Below are 13,123 nucleotides of genomic sequence, written 5' to 3' on the forward strand. Positions count from 1 at the left end.
GAGATGGACCAAATGGTTGACCAGTCCTAGGGCCTGACCCTGACCGCATGCACCCCCTCCTGAAGCGATGCCTAGGGTTCTTTTCAAATTACGCACAGTGGGTCCCTAATTATGCAGATAAGGCCCGCCCACTCATCAAGTCCACAGTTGTCCCCTGGCGGCTGAGGCCCGCCGAGCCTTCAATCACATCAAGGCGGACATCGTCTAAGCCACAATGCACGCGGTCGACAAGTCTCTCCCCTTTGAGGTAGAGCGACGCATCAGACGTGGCTCTGGCCACCACCCTCAACCAGGCGGGCAGCCTCGTGGCTTTCTTCTCCTGCACCCCCCATGCCTCCGAAATTCGGCATTCCTCTGTCGAAAAGGAGGCCCAAGCCATTGTGGAAGTTGTGCAACATTGGCGGCTTTACCTGGCCGGCAGGAGATTCACTCTCCTCACTGACCAACGGTCGGTTGCCTTCATGTTTAATAATACACAGCGGGGCAAGATTAAGAACGACAAGATTTCGAGGTGGAGGATCGAACTCTCCACTTGTAACTACGAGATCTTGTATCGCCGGTGAAGCTTTTCACAATGACCTCTGTTACCGGGGGTCACCCATTTTTTTCATTTTGTCAAGGCCCGCAACCTGCCTTACTCCATCAAGGAGGTCAGGACGGTGACCGGGGACTGCCAAGTCTGCGCGGAGTGCAAACCGCACTTCTACCGGCCAGACAGAGCGCATCTGGTGAAGGCCTCTCGCCCCTTTGAGTGCCTCAGCATGGACTTCAAAGGGCCCCTCCCCTCCACTGACTGCAATGTGTACTTTCTCAATATCTTTGACGAGTACTCCTGTTTTCCGTTTGCCATTCCATGCCCTAACATGACTTCTGCCATAGTCATCAAGGCCCTACACAGTATCTTCACCTTGTTAGGTTTCCCCACCGACATCCACAGCGATCGGGGATCCTCCTTCATGAGTGATGAGCTGCGTCAGTTCCTGCTCAGCAAGGGCATTGCCTCCAACAGGACGACCAGCTACAACCCCCAGGGAAACGGGCAGGTTGAGAGGGAGAATGCGATGGTCTGGAAGGCCATCCTGCTAGCCCTTTGCTCTAGGAGTCTCCCGGTCTCCCGCTGGCAGGTTGTCCTCCCCGATGCGCTCAATCCATCCGGTCACTCCTGTACACTGCTACCAATGAGACCCCTCACGAACATGTGTTTGCCTTCCCTAGGAAGTCCGCCTATGGGGTCTCGCTCCCAACCTGGCTGACAGTTCCTGCGCCTGTCCTCCTCCAGAAGCATGCGAGGTGCCACAAATCGGATCCCCTCGTTGAAAAGGTCCTCCTCCTCCATGCGAACCCACAGTACGCCTACGTGGCACACCACGACAGGCGGCAGGTGCATCACAGCTGCCTAACCTGGGCCCCGCCTCTCCAGCAGCCTCACCTGGGCCGTGCCCCTCCAGCTGCCTCGCCTGGGCCCGGCCTCTCCAGCAGCCTCACCTGGGCCTCACCACTCCAGCTGCTTCACTTGGGCCCTGCCTCTCCAGCTGCCTCACCTGGGTCTCACCACTCCAGCTGCCTCACCTGGGCCCCGCCTCTCCAGCAGCCTCACCTGGGTCTCACCACTCCAGCTGCCTCACCTCGGCCCCGCCTCTCCAGCTGCCTCATTTGGGCCCGGCTTCTCCAGCAGCCTCACCAGGGCCTCATCACTTGAGCTGCCTCACCAGGGCCTCACCACTCCAGCTGCCTCATCTGGGACCCGCCTGTCCAGCAGCCTCACCTGGGCTCTGCCTCTCCAGCAGCCTCACCTGTGCCCCACTTCTCCAGTTGCCTCACCTAGGCCACGCCTCTCCAGCTGCCTCACCTGGGCACCACCTCTTGAGCTGCCTTGTGCTCTGGGCCCTGAAACGTACCTTCAATATTTACCTTCTCCATCTTTGATGTTCACCCAAGCACTGGCTGGTAGTGAGCCTATCAGCAGCAAATTCAGGGAAGAACCTATCTGTGATAGAACCTGAGCAGCTTCACAGTATTTTTCAAATGTCAGCCGCTTGAATGTCCAGGTTTGATGGGTCGCATCGAGTTTACAATTCTGCCTCAAATCAAAGGTGCTGGTGCGGCGCTTTGGTCCACTCCAGCAGCAATACACCACAGGCTGACACAATAATGTCAACCGTAGCACCACACTCACTGACACAGCAGCTAACCAGCTTGGGAGCAGACTTTGCTGCATGTAGCGGTCCCACCAATCGAGGGGACGGTGCTGGGCATAATTGGAGCAGTCATCATTGATGGGCAGCAGAATGACAGAAACAATTGTGGATAATGGTATGTTCCTGCGTAATGCAACTTCTCAAAGCTTTCCCACCTCACCTCCATTTGAAGTCCTTAAGTGGTGAATTAATGCTCACTGAACGGCCACATCCCACTGCCGTGGGTATTCAACCAGCAGTGGGTGGTACTTCATGAGAAGCATGAAAAAGGAAACCTATTGTGATTGCTTGCGGGCTAATGGAAAGGTTCTCATGGTCAGTCACTCAGTGCTTGTTCTTGGGAAGTTGCGGGGGTGGGGGGATGGTCTGCCCTCTTGGACCAAATAATGCAATAATAATAATAATCTTTATTGTCACAAATAGGCTTACAATAGCGCTGCGATGAAGTTGCTGTGAAAATCCCCTGGTCACCACACTCCAACGCCTACACAGAGGGGAATTTCAGAATATCCAAATGACCTAACAGCACGTCTTTCGGGACTGTGGGAGGAAACCGGAGCACCCGGAGGAAACCCACGCAGACACGGGGTGAACGTGCAGACTCAGCACTGAGAGTGGCCCAAGCCAGGAATCGAACCTGGGACCCTGGCGCTGTGAAGCAACAGTGCTAACCACTGTGCTACGATGAGTACGAATCTCCCCGATATCAGGGCGGGCCTACACCTTTAACAAGGGTAACCCATAGAGTTTAAAAACCCCGACCCGAGTGTAGGTTGGCATGGTAAACCCTTGGGGAAGTGAAGTAGCTTAATGTACATATTAATAAACCGTTCTTTTTGCATCACTCTGTGTGGATTCTACAAAAAACACCTTCATATCACATCTGTTCATTTTAATCTGCTGAGGGAGGGATCCTTCTATTGCCCTATCCAATCTTAATAGCCCTCTGAATACTAATATAGATGGAAAACACCCTGCTATTACTATACCATTATACAGTATGTTCTCTGATGTCCCTTTGACTGCTCTGACATCAGTTTTTATTGCTATTATCACTCATGAGAACTATTTTCTTTCAGCCTGTAAAAATATTATGCTTTAGGCCTGATTTATTTTTGCAGATGACTTCTCAGCTATTCTAGTTGTGCTTTACTGTGTCTTTCTAACTCGAGCAACATACATACTACTTTTTGCATTCAGATGATGTTGAAGTCCTTTGCTGCAAGTGCTCCGCTGAACCGGCTGAAGGGAAATTAATGGGACAGCGCTGACTTGGCCTGCTTACCCAGATGTAAGGTAAGTTTTTACGCTTGTTCTTGCACTTTTTCCCCCATCCATAATCAGTGAACAGAGGCAGGAGATATCAAAGTGCATTTTTATGCTGGGTTAATCTTTTATAGTAATGTTTATAAATATGGTTAAAATGCACGTAAAGTGAAATGAAGAAATTTTTTTTTCAAACTTTGGTTTGTCAGGAGTATGGTATTTCTATTAAAGAAACCATAATGGATAGAGTGAGCTTGGAGTGAATGTAATCTTTGGTGATCACTCGCTAACGGGTATGATTCTCCACTGAAGAAACTCCGTGTTACTGGTCATGGGTCCTCATAGGCTGATGAGCCCGATCCTAGAGCCGCATCTTCGACCGCACACTTGGTAGGTGTTTCCGGGTAGTGGGATCGGGCCTTGGACTCTAGATCATTGAAATTCCTCTCTCAGGTTCCTTTTCTGGGCCTCTTACCTTTGGGCGTCCTCAAAAGAATTGTGTCCCTTCAGTCAGGAGGTTCCTCCAAGTAGATCCCTTGTGAGCATGGGTCCCCCAAGCATTGACGTCTATGTTGCATTAATTGAGGTAAGATTTCATGGTGTCTTTGCAGCACATCTTTTGTCCTTCTCTTGTTCGGGAGCCTACCTTGAGCTGGGTGAAGATGATTTGCTTTGGCAGCCAGGATTCTGACATCCCAAGCTCATGGCCCGTTCAGACAAGTTGATTTCAGATTAACATGACCTCGATGCTGATGCTCTTGGCTTCTTCGGGGAAGCTGATATTAGTATGCCTGGACTTCCAAATGATGTGGAATGAAAGTACATTTTAAGCTGTTTTGTTTAAGACCCTCCCTGATGTGGTGTTGATCCTTACAAGTCTCAATAATTACTTCAAATACTTGAGCAAACTTTAATGCCTTAGTTGAATTATGCAAGCCTGCTTTAAGGTAATGTGAACTATCTCTCTGACAGGTATTGCAGAATCCAGTGCAGATTCAAAATCTGCAGTCGGCGACATGTCTGCCTGGTGAGGAAGTGATTCAATCGCCCATCCCTGAAAATGTAAAGGCAAAGGACATCGTATGAAATTATGACAGAAATATGTGGCAGTAGACTGCGCTACAGCAGGGAAGCAATGAAACGCCTTTGTAAAATGAAGAATTGAGGTCAATCTCTAGCGACCACATTGCCTGAATGCTGGAAATGAAATTCACAACAGTTGTAGTGTGTTGTGCATTGCACAACTTTGCCTTTCGGCCTGGATTGAGCATTCATCTGGAAAGTGACTTTCCACCAGAAATGAAGGAGCTACAGGAGGGCAATATAAGAACATAAGAACATAAGAACTAGGAGCAGGAGTAGGCCATCTGGCCCCTCGAGCCTGCTCCGCCATTCAATTAGATCATGGCTGATCTTTTGTGGACTCAGCTCCACTTTCCGGCCCGAACACCATAACCCTTAATCCCTTTATTCTTCAAAAAACTATCTATCTTTACCTTAAAAACATGTAATGAAGGAGCCTCAACTGCTTCACTGGGCAAGGAATTCCATAGATTCACAACCCTTTGGGTGAAGAAGTTCCTCCTAAACTCAGTCCTAAATCTACTTCCCCTTATTTTGAGGCTATGCCCCCTAGTTCTGCTGTCACCCGCCAGTGGAAACAACCTGCCCGCATCTATCCTATCTATTCCCTTCATAATTTTAAATGTTTCTATAAGATCCCCCCTCATCCTTCTAAATTCCAACGAGTACAGTCCTAGTCTACTCAACCTCTCCTCATAATCCAACCCCTTCAGCTCTGGGATTAACCTAGTGAATCTCCTCTGCACACCCTCCAACGCCAGTACATCCTTTCTCAAGTAAGGAGACCAAAACTGAACACAATACTCCAGGTGTGGCCGCACTAACACCTTATACAATTGCAACATAACCTCCCTAGTCTTAAACTCCATCCCTCTAGCAATGAAGGACAAAATTCCATTTGCCTTCTTAATCACCTGTTGCACTTGTAAACCAACCTTCTGTGACTCATGCACTAGCACACCCAAGCCTCTCTGAACAGCGGCATGCTTTAATATTTTATCGTTTAAATAATAATCCCGTTTGCTGTTATTCCTACCAAAATGGATAACCTCACATTTGTCAACATTGTATTCCATCTGCCAGACCCTAGCCCATTCACTTAACCTATCCAAATCCCTCTGCAGACTTCCAGTATCCTCTGCACTTTTCGCTTTACCACTCATCTTAGTGTCATCTGCAAACTTGGACACATTGCCCTTGGTCCCCAACTCCAAATCATCAATGTAAATTGTGAACAATTGTGGGCCCAACACGGATCCCTGAGGGACACCACTAGCTACTGATTGCCAACCAGAGAAACACCCATTTATCCCAACTCTTTGCTTTCTATTAATTAACCAATCCTCTATCCATGCTACTACTTTACCCTTAATGCCATGCATCTTTATCTTATGCAGCAACCTTTTGTGTGGCACCTTGTCAAAGGCTTTCTGGAAATCCAGATATACCACATCCATCGGCTCCCCGTTATCTACTGCACTGGTAATGTCCTCAAAAAATTCCACTAAATTAGTTAGGCATGACCTGCCTTTAACGAACCCATGCTGCGTCTGCCCAATGGGACAATTTCTATCCAGATGCCTCGCAATTTCTTCCTTGATGATAGATTCCAGCATCTTCCCTATTACCGAAGTTAAACTCACTGGCCTATAATTTCCTGCTTTCTGCCTACCTCCTTTTTTAAACAGTGGCGTCACATTTGCTAATTTCCAATCCACCGGGACCACCCCAGAGTCTAGTGAATTTTGGTAAATTATCACTAGTGCATCTGCAATTTCCCTAGCCATCTCTTTTAGCACTCTGGGATGCATTCCATCAGGGCCAGGAGACTTGTCTACCTTTAGCCCCATTAGCTTGCCCATCACTCCCTCCTTAGTGATAACAATCCTCTCAAGGTCCTCACCTGTCATAGCCTCATTTCTATCAGTTGCTGGCATGTTATTTGTGTCTTCCACTGTGAAGACCGACCCAAAAAACCTGTTCAGTTCCTCAGCCATTTCCTCATCTCCCATTATTAAAACTCCCTTCTCATCCTCTAAAGGACCAATATTTACCTTAGCCACTCTTTTTTGTCTTATATATTTATAAAAACTTTTACTGTCTGTTTTTATATTCTGAGCAAGTTTACTCTCATACTCTATCTTACTCTTCTTTATAGCTTTTTTAGTAGCTTTCTGTTGCCCCCTAAAGATTTCCCAGTCCTCTAATCTCCCAGCAATCTTTGCCACTTTATATGCTTTTTCCTTCAATTTGATACTCTCCCTTATTTCCTTAGATATCCACGGTCGATTTTCCCTCTTTCTTCCGTCCTTCCTTTTTGTTGGTATAAACCTTTGCTGAGCACTGTGAAAAATCGCTTGGAAGGTTTTCCACTGTTCCTCAACTGTTCCACCATAAAGTCTTAGCTCCCAGTCTACCTTAGCTAGTTCTTCTCTCATCCCCTTGTAATCTCCTTTGTTTAAACACAAAACACTAGTATTTGATTTTACTTTCTCACCCTCCATCTGTATTTTAAATTCCACCATATTGTGATCGCTCCTTCCGAGAGGATCCCTAACTATGAGATCATGAATCAATCCTGTCTCATTACACAGGACAAGATCTAGGACCGCTTGTTCCCTCGTAGGTTCCATTACATACTGTTCTAGGAAACTATCGCGGATACATTCTATAAACTCCTCCTCACGGTTGCCTTGACCAACCTGGTTATACCAATCGACATGTAGATTAAAATCCCCCATGATAACTGCTGTACCATTTCTACATGCATCAGTTATTTCTTTGTTTATTGCCTGCCCCACCATCTCGTTACTATTTGGTGGCCGATAGACTACTCCTATCAGTGACTTTTTCGCCTTACTATTCCTGATTTCCACCCAAATGGATTCAACCTTATCCTCCATAGCGCCGATGTCATCCCTTACTATTGCCCGGATGTCATCCTTAAATAACAGAGCAACACCACCTCCCTTACCATCCACTCTGTCCTTCCGAATAGTTTGATACCCTCGGATATTTAACTCCCAGTCGTGACCATCCTTTAACCATGTTTCAGTAATGGCCACTAAATCATAGTCATTTACGATGATTTGTGCCACCAACTCATTTACTTTATTCCGAATACTACGAGCATTCAGGTAAAGTACACTTATGTTGGTTTTTTTACGGAGCCTGATGCAGACATACGTCATGCTGCAGGCTGAACGTGATGTAAGGGCAATTTGAGATCGCCTTTCTGATGCTACTTTTGGACATTAAGATACATAAACACAACTCATCATATGTGAAGTTCTGGCTTGTGAAGTTCTGGCTCCTCTTCTTCATGACTAAATTTTGAGTTTCCATATTCTAAATGAAAGCATATGAATACTTCAGCACACCACATGTAAAATTAGATGATAATGGCCCGTAACTTCCCGTAAGCAGTGGAAAGCCATGGGCTGCCGATTCTGAGAGAAAATGGCACTTTTCTGCGCTCGGATCTCAGGGCGAACCTTCCTCTCCAGGCCGCCAGCGCTACAGTCTGCCCAGGCTCCAGTGCGGCACATGGGGTGTGCAGACCCACCCCATTATGACAGGGCCAGTTTGGGAACGCACATTGGGGGCAGGCATTTAAACTGCAAATTTATATTGGAGACAACAGGAAACATCTTAAAAGTGTTTTAAAGGTACATAAAAGTTTTTTTTAACAGGGCAATTTAGCAACGCCATTCCACCTAACTTGCACATCTTTTGACTGTGGGAGGACACAGAAGCACCCGGAAGAAATGGTGGCACCATGGCACAGTGGTTAACACTGCAGCCTCACAGCACCAGGGACCCAGGTTCCATTCCAGCCTTGGGTGACTGTGTGGAGTTTGGATGTTCTCCTCGTGTCTGTGTAAGTTTCCTCCGGGTGCTCCAGTTTCCTCCCACAGTTCAAAAATGTGCAGGTTAGTATTAGCCATGCTAATTTGCCCCTTACAGGTTAGATTCCATGGATAGGGTGAGGGAGTGGGCCCAGGTAGAGTGCTCTTTTAGAGGGCCAATACAGACTTGATGGGCCAAATGGCCCCCTTCTACACTTCAGGAATTCAATGGTTCTATTCTATGGTTCTAGGAAACTGATGCAGACACGGGGTGAATGAACAGTCACCCAAGTTCTGAATTGAACACGGGTACCTGGTGTGTGAGGCAGCAGTGCTAACCAGTATGCAACCACGTTACCTGTGCGATTATGTTTCTACCTTGTTTACTTCAATTATTTTATTCATTTATAATTATCCTATAATTAAATGTTGTGTTTTGATGTTTCAGTAAGACATTAGTTGAAGGCTGTAAAGTTTAATGAAAAACATTTATTAGCAAAAGTAAGTTTAGAAATACCAAACTTTGAAACCGATGAACATTTAACTCAAGATTTAATTTTATCAAGTGACCAAAGGCATTTTGTACTGTAACCTCAACTTTTATAAATTTCTTGCAATAAAATATATTTTCTCATTTAAGCACAATGGTTCTGTCTTTTTGCAAAGGGGAGGGGAAGGAAGAGGGATGAAGTGGAGTGAGGGGGGAAGGGGAGAGAGGGAGGGAGTGAGATGAGGGGGCAGAAAGGAATCTGACATATCATTCGTTAATTTTAATAGCTCAGAGGCCGAAAGCAGCAGCTGCTGAAGCACCGTATCCTGGCACACATCACCTCTGACATCATTTCGGGATGTCCTTTGCCTGAACACTCTTAATAGTGGCTAATTGATTTGCTTGCCCGCCAGGCGGAGATGTAGCCCGACTCTTGTGTCAAGATCCATATGCCTGCATCGAAGCCTCAAAAGAAGTTCAAGGATTTTAAGAAGCCAAGTTATAAGCGTGATGACCCAGCAGAGGTGAAACATGACTACAGATTTTGAATCTGCACTGGATTCTGCAATACCTGTCAGAGAGATAGTTCACATTAGCTTACAGGAGACTTGAATACGTCAACTGAGGCATTAGCCTCTGTTAAAGCATTTTGAGTAATTGCTGAGACTCATAAGGATTAACATTACATCAGGGAGGCTCTTAAACAACACAGCTTAAAATACATTGCAAAATCCAAATGTACTTTAGCTCAAAATCAGGACAGGCATGCAAACATTAGTGTCCTTGAGGAATCAATAGCACCAGTATTGAGGCCATGATCATCCGAAACCAACTCCGCTGGGCCACCTATATGCTTAGGATGTCAGAGTTAGGATGTCTTGAGGAAGATTGAGCAAATCCTCCTCAACACGCTCAAGGAAGGATCCCGAACACGAGGAGGACAAAGGAAGCTCTTCAAAGACCCCTTGAAAGTTTACGTCAAGAAATGGAACATAGGCGTCAATGCCTGGGAGACCTTTGATCAGAAAAGACCGACTTGGACGAACCTCCTGATTGAAGGTATACAAGTCTTCGAAAACAGCCAACAGAAAGAGTCAGAGCAAAGGATTCTGAGAAAGGTTCCGCGACCTCGCATCCTAGGACCGATCCCACCTTTAGGAACATGAAAATGAAAAAATGAAAATCGCTTATTGTCACGAGTAGGCTCCAATGAAGTTACTGTGAAAAGCCCCTAGTCGCCACATTCCGGCCCCTGTTTGGGGAGGCTGGTACGGGAATTGAACCGTGCTGCTGGCCTGCCTTGGTCTGCTTTAAAAGCCAGCGATTTAGCCCAGTGTGCTAAACTAGCCCCTCAGTGAGTGATTGAACATGGGGCGCTAGGATTAGGGTCATCATCCACGCAAGGACCCACAGAACCGGTGACCAGTGACAGGGAGTATGTTTATTGGGCGATCATACTAGTTAACGAATGATGACCGCATTCTCTCCTTTAATAGAAGTACATCCTCATGACAAACCAAAGTTTAAAAACAAATTCCTTTCACTTTGTGTGACTCTAAACTCATGTTATACAATAAAGTACCTTTTTAATGTAACTAACAGCCTCAGGCCAAACCAAAGTATTAAAATATAAAAATATATCGGGCAGAATTTTCCGACCCCCCCGCCGGGTCGGAGAATCGGCAGGGGGGAGCGGCGTAAATCCCCCCCACCCCCGCCGACGCTACCTGCGATATTCTCCGGCCCCTCCAAAAAATCCCGTCGCCCGCTTCGCAAAATGGCGAGGTCCTGCGCGACAAAATGGGCCCCGGGGCCGCCAGAATTCTCCGGGCCGTATCCGCCAAAGTTCCGCCGACATGACCACGGGTCATGCCAGCGTAAATCGAACCACTTATTTAACTGCATCAACCAGTCGTGCTGGTTGACGCTGGCCAGCGTGGAGGTAGGGATCGGCGTGGGGCGGCCGCCGGAGAAGTGATGGCATGGCCGAAGTTGGTGGGGGAGGGTCACAGGGGCCGTTGGAGTGTGTGTGTTGGGGGGGAGGGGTTTGGGGATGGGCTGGGGCTGGGGAGGGGGAAGGGAGGGCGGGGCCAGGGAGGGCGAGTGATCGGGAGGGTGCATGCCGGGAGGGGGGGTTTTGGGATGGTGCGTGCCAGGGGGGAGGGGTGTTTGGGAGGGTGTCCGCCTGGCCAGGTGCCAGCTTGCAACTGGCGCGACCATGCAGCCCATGGCACCTGGCTGCGGGGGCGGGGGTACGGGCAATGATGACATGTCGTCTATCCCTCCCACCCCTCCCCCGCACCCCCTGCAGGCCGTTATGTTTGGTCATCACCCAGCGATGTTGGCTGCCGTGGCGGGAGCCGCACTTCTATGTTGCCCTGGTGAACTGGAGCAGGAGCGTGCCAGGGAGGCGGCGGAGGCTGCCGCTGAGGACCGTGCCACAGAGAGGCAGGTGGCAGCCACCCAGGCAGGAGGACCGTCCGCCCAATAGAACGAGGAGGAGGAGAAGGAGGTGGTGCCACGGCGACGGAGACGCCCGATGAGCCAACATGTGTACCGGCCCCGCTCGGCATACCAGGACCTCAGGGACTGGGCATGCAGGAGGACACTCAGGATGAGCCGGGAGACCGTCGCCCATATCTGCCATCTCATGGCACACTTGGCACCGCGTGGCACTAGGGAAGGGCACCCTCTCCCCGTGTCCGTCAAGGTTATGGTGGCCCTGAACTTTTATGCCACAGGGTCATTCCAGTCGCCGTGTGGGGACCTGTCCAGCATCTCGCAGACATCGGTGCACCGGTGGATCCGTGCAGTTCTCTGTGGACCGCACCCACCAGGCTTCCTGGGCAGCAGGATTCGCTGCCGTGGCCAGGATGCCCATGGTCCAGGGGGCGATCAATGGAATGCACGTCGCATGCGGCCACCTGCGGCTAACAGGGCCGTGTTCACGAATAGGTAGGAGACCTATTCCATGAACATGTGACCACGCATGAGGATCCTGCACGTATGCGCCCGGTACCCAGGCAGTGTACATGATTCATTTGTATTGGCGCAATCTTTCATCCCCACCATGTTCGAGGGACGCCCCCCCCCCCCCCCCCCCCCCCCCGGCTGAGGGTCTGGTTGCTGGGCGACAGGGGTTACCCGTTGTGGGCGTGGCAGATGAGGAAGCAGCAGGCTGACGCGGAGAACCGCTACAATGATGCCCATGCAGCGACCAGGGGTGTGATAGAGAGGTGCTTTGGGCAGCTGAAGATGTGATTCCAGTGCCTGTACATCTCTGGAGGGGTCCTTCAGTACTCGTCAGATAGGGTCAGCTGCATCGTTGTGGTCTGCTGCGTCCTGCACAACATGGCCCAGCAGAGGGGTGATGGGCTGGAGGAGGAGGAGGAGGGGGAGGAGCAGAAAGATGAGGTGCAGACCTCCCCAGATGAGGAGGATGGGGGCAATTGTCATGTGAGAGTACCTTTGAGAAATGGATGTTTAAGCAATGTACCTTTAAGAAATGTAACAGCTCATATTACTGAAGTGATGTCGGGGGGGGGGGGGGGGGGGGGGGCGGGGGAGAGCTGCGCTGAGCTCACTTCTGCTTTTTGGGTGTTTTAGTTTCAGTTTTGAGGAAAAGAGCTTGGGTGCGTCTGTGTTTTCAGTGAGCTGGATCTGCGGTGATCTCTGCCAGGAAAGACTATCTTTGAAACATTTGGGTGATTTAAACTCATAATAGTAATGTCTTTAACCTGATGTGTTTCTGTTTAAAGGTGTTAAGTCTTTTGGAGGTTTGAAGGAACATTTTGAGGGATTATTTTGTGTTGTATTATTTTCGGGGTTATCTTTGAAGTAAGGGGTGGTAAATGATCCAATGTTTATTTAAAAAGGTTAAGTTAAGTTCATAGAATAAACATTGTTTTGTGTTTAAAAACCCACATGTCCATAATTGTAATACCACACCTGGAGACCAAGCCGTGTGCTTCAAAAGCAACAATACATTAAAGGGAGAGGTTGGTTGAACTCCATGATACATTTTGGGGTTCTGAAAATGCCGCTCTCATAACACAATGTTCAGGACAGATGAGCTGGACATGGACGGGAGGTTGCCCACCGTTACCGGCTGGGCGAGCGGGCACAGGACAGGCTGATGGCCGCCTGGCTCACGGACTAGGGGGTGTGGGAATCGCCGAGTATGGGCACAGACTGCGCACTACGGCACCAGCCTACCACCCTCACCCCACCCATCCAAC

This window comes from Scyliorhinus canicula, chromosome 4 (genome assembly GCF_902713615.1).
Source record: "Scyliorhinus canicula chromosome 4, sScyCan1.1, whole genome shotgun sequence".
In the NCBI taxonomy this organism is placed as follows: domain Eukaryota; kingdom Metazoa; phylum Chordata; class Chondrichthyes; order Carcharhiniformes; family Scyliorhinidae; genus Scyliorhinus; species Scyliorhinus canicula.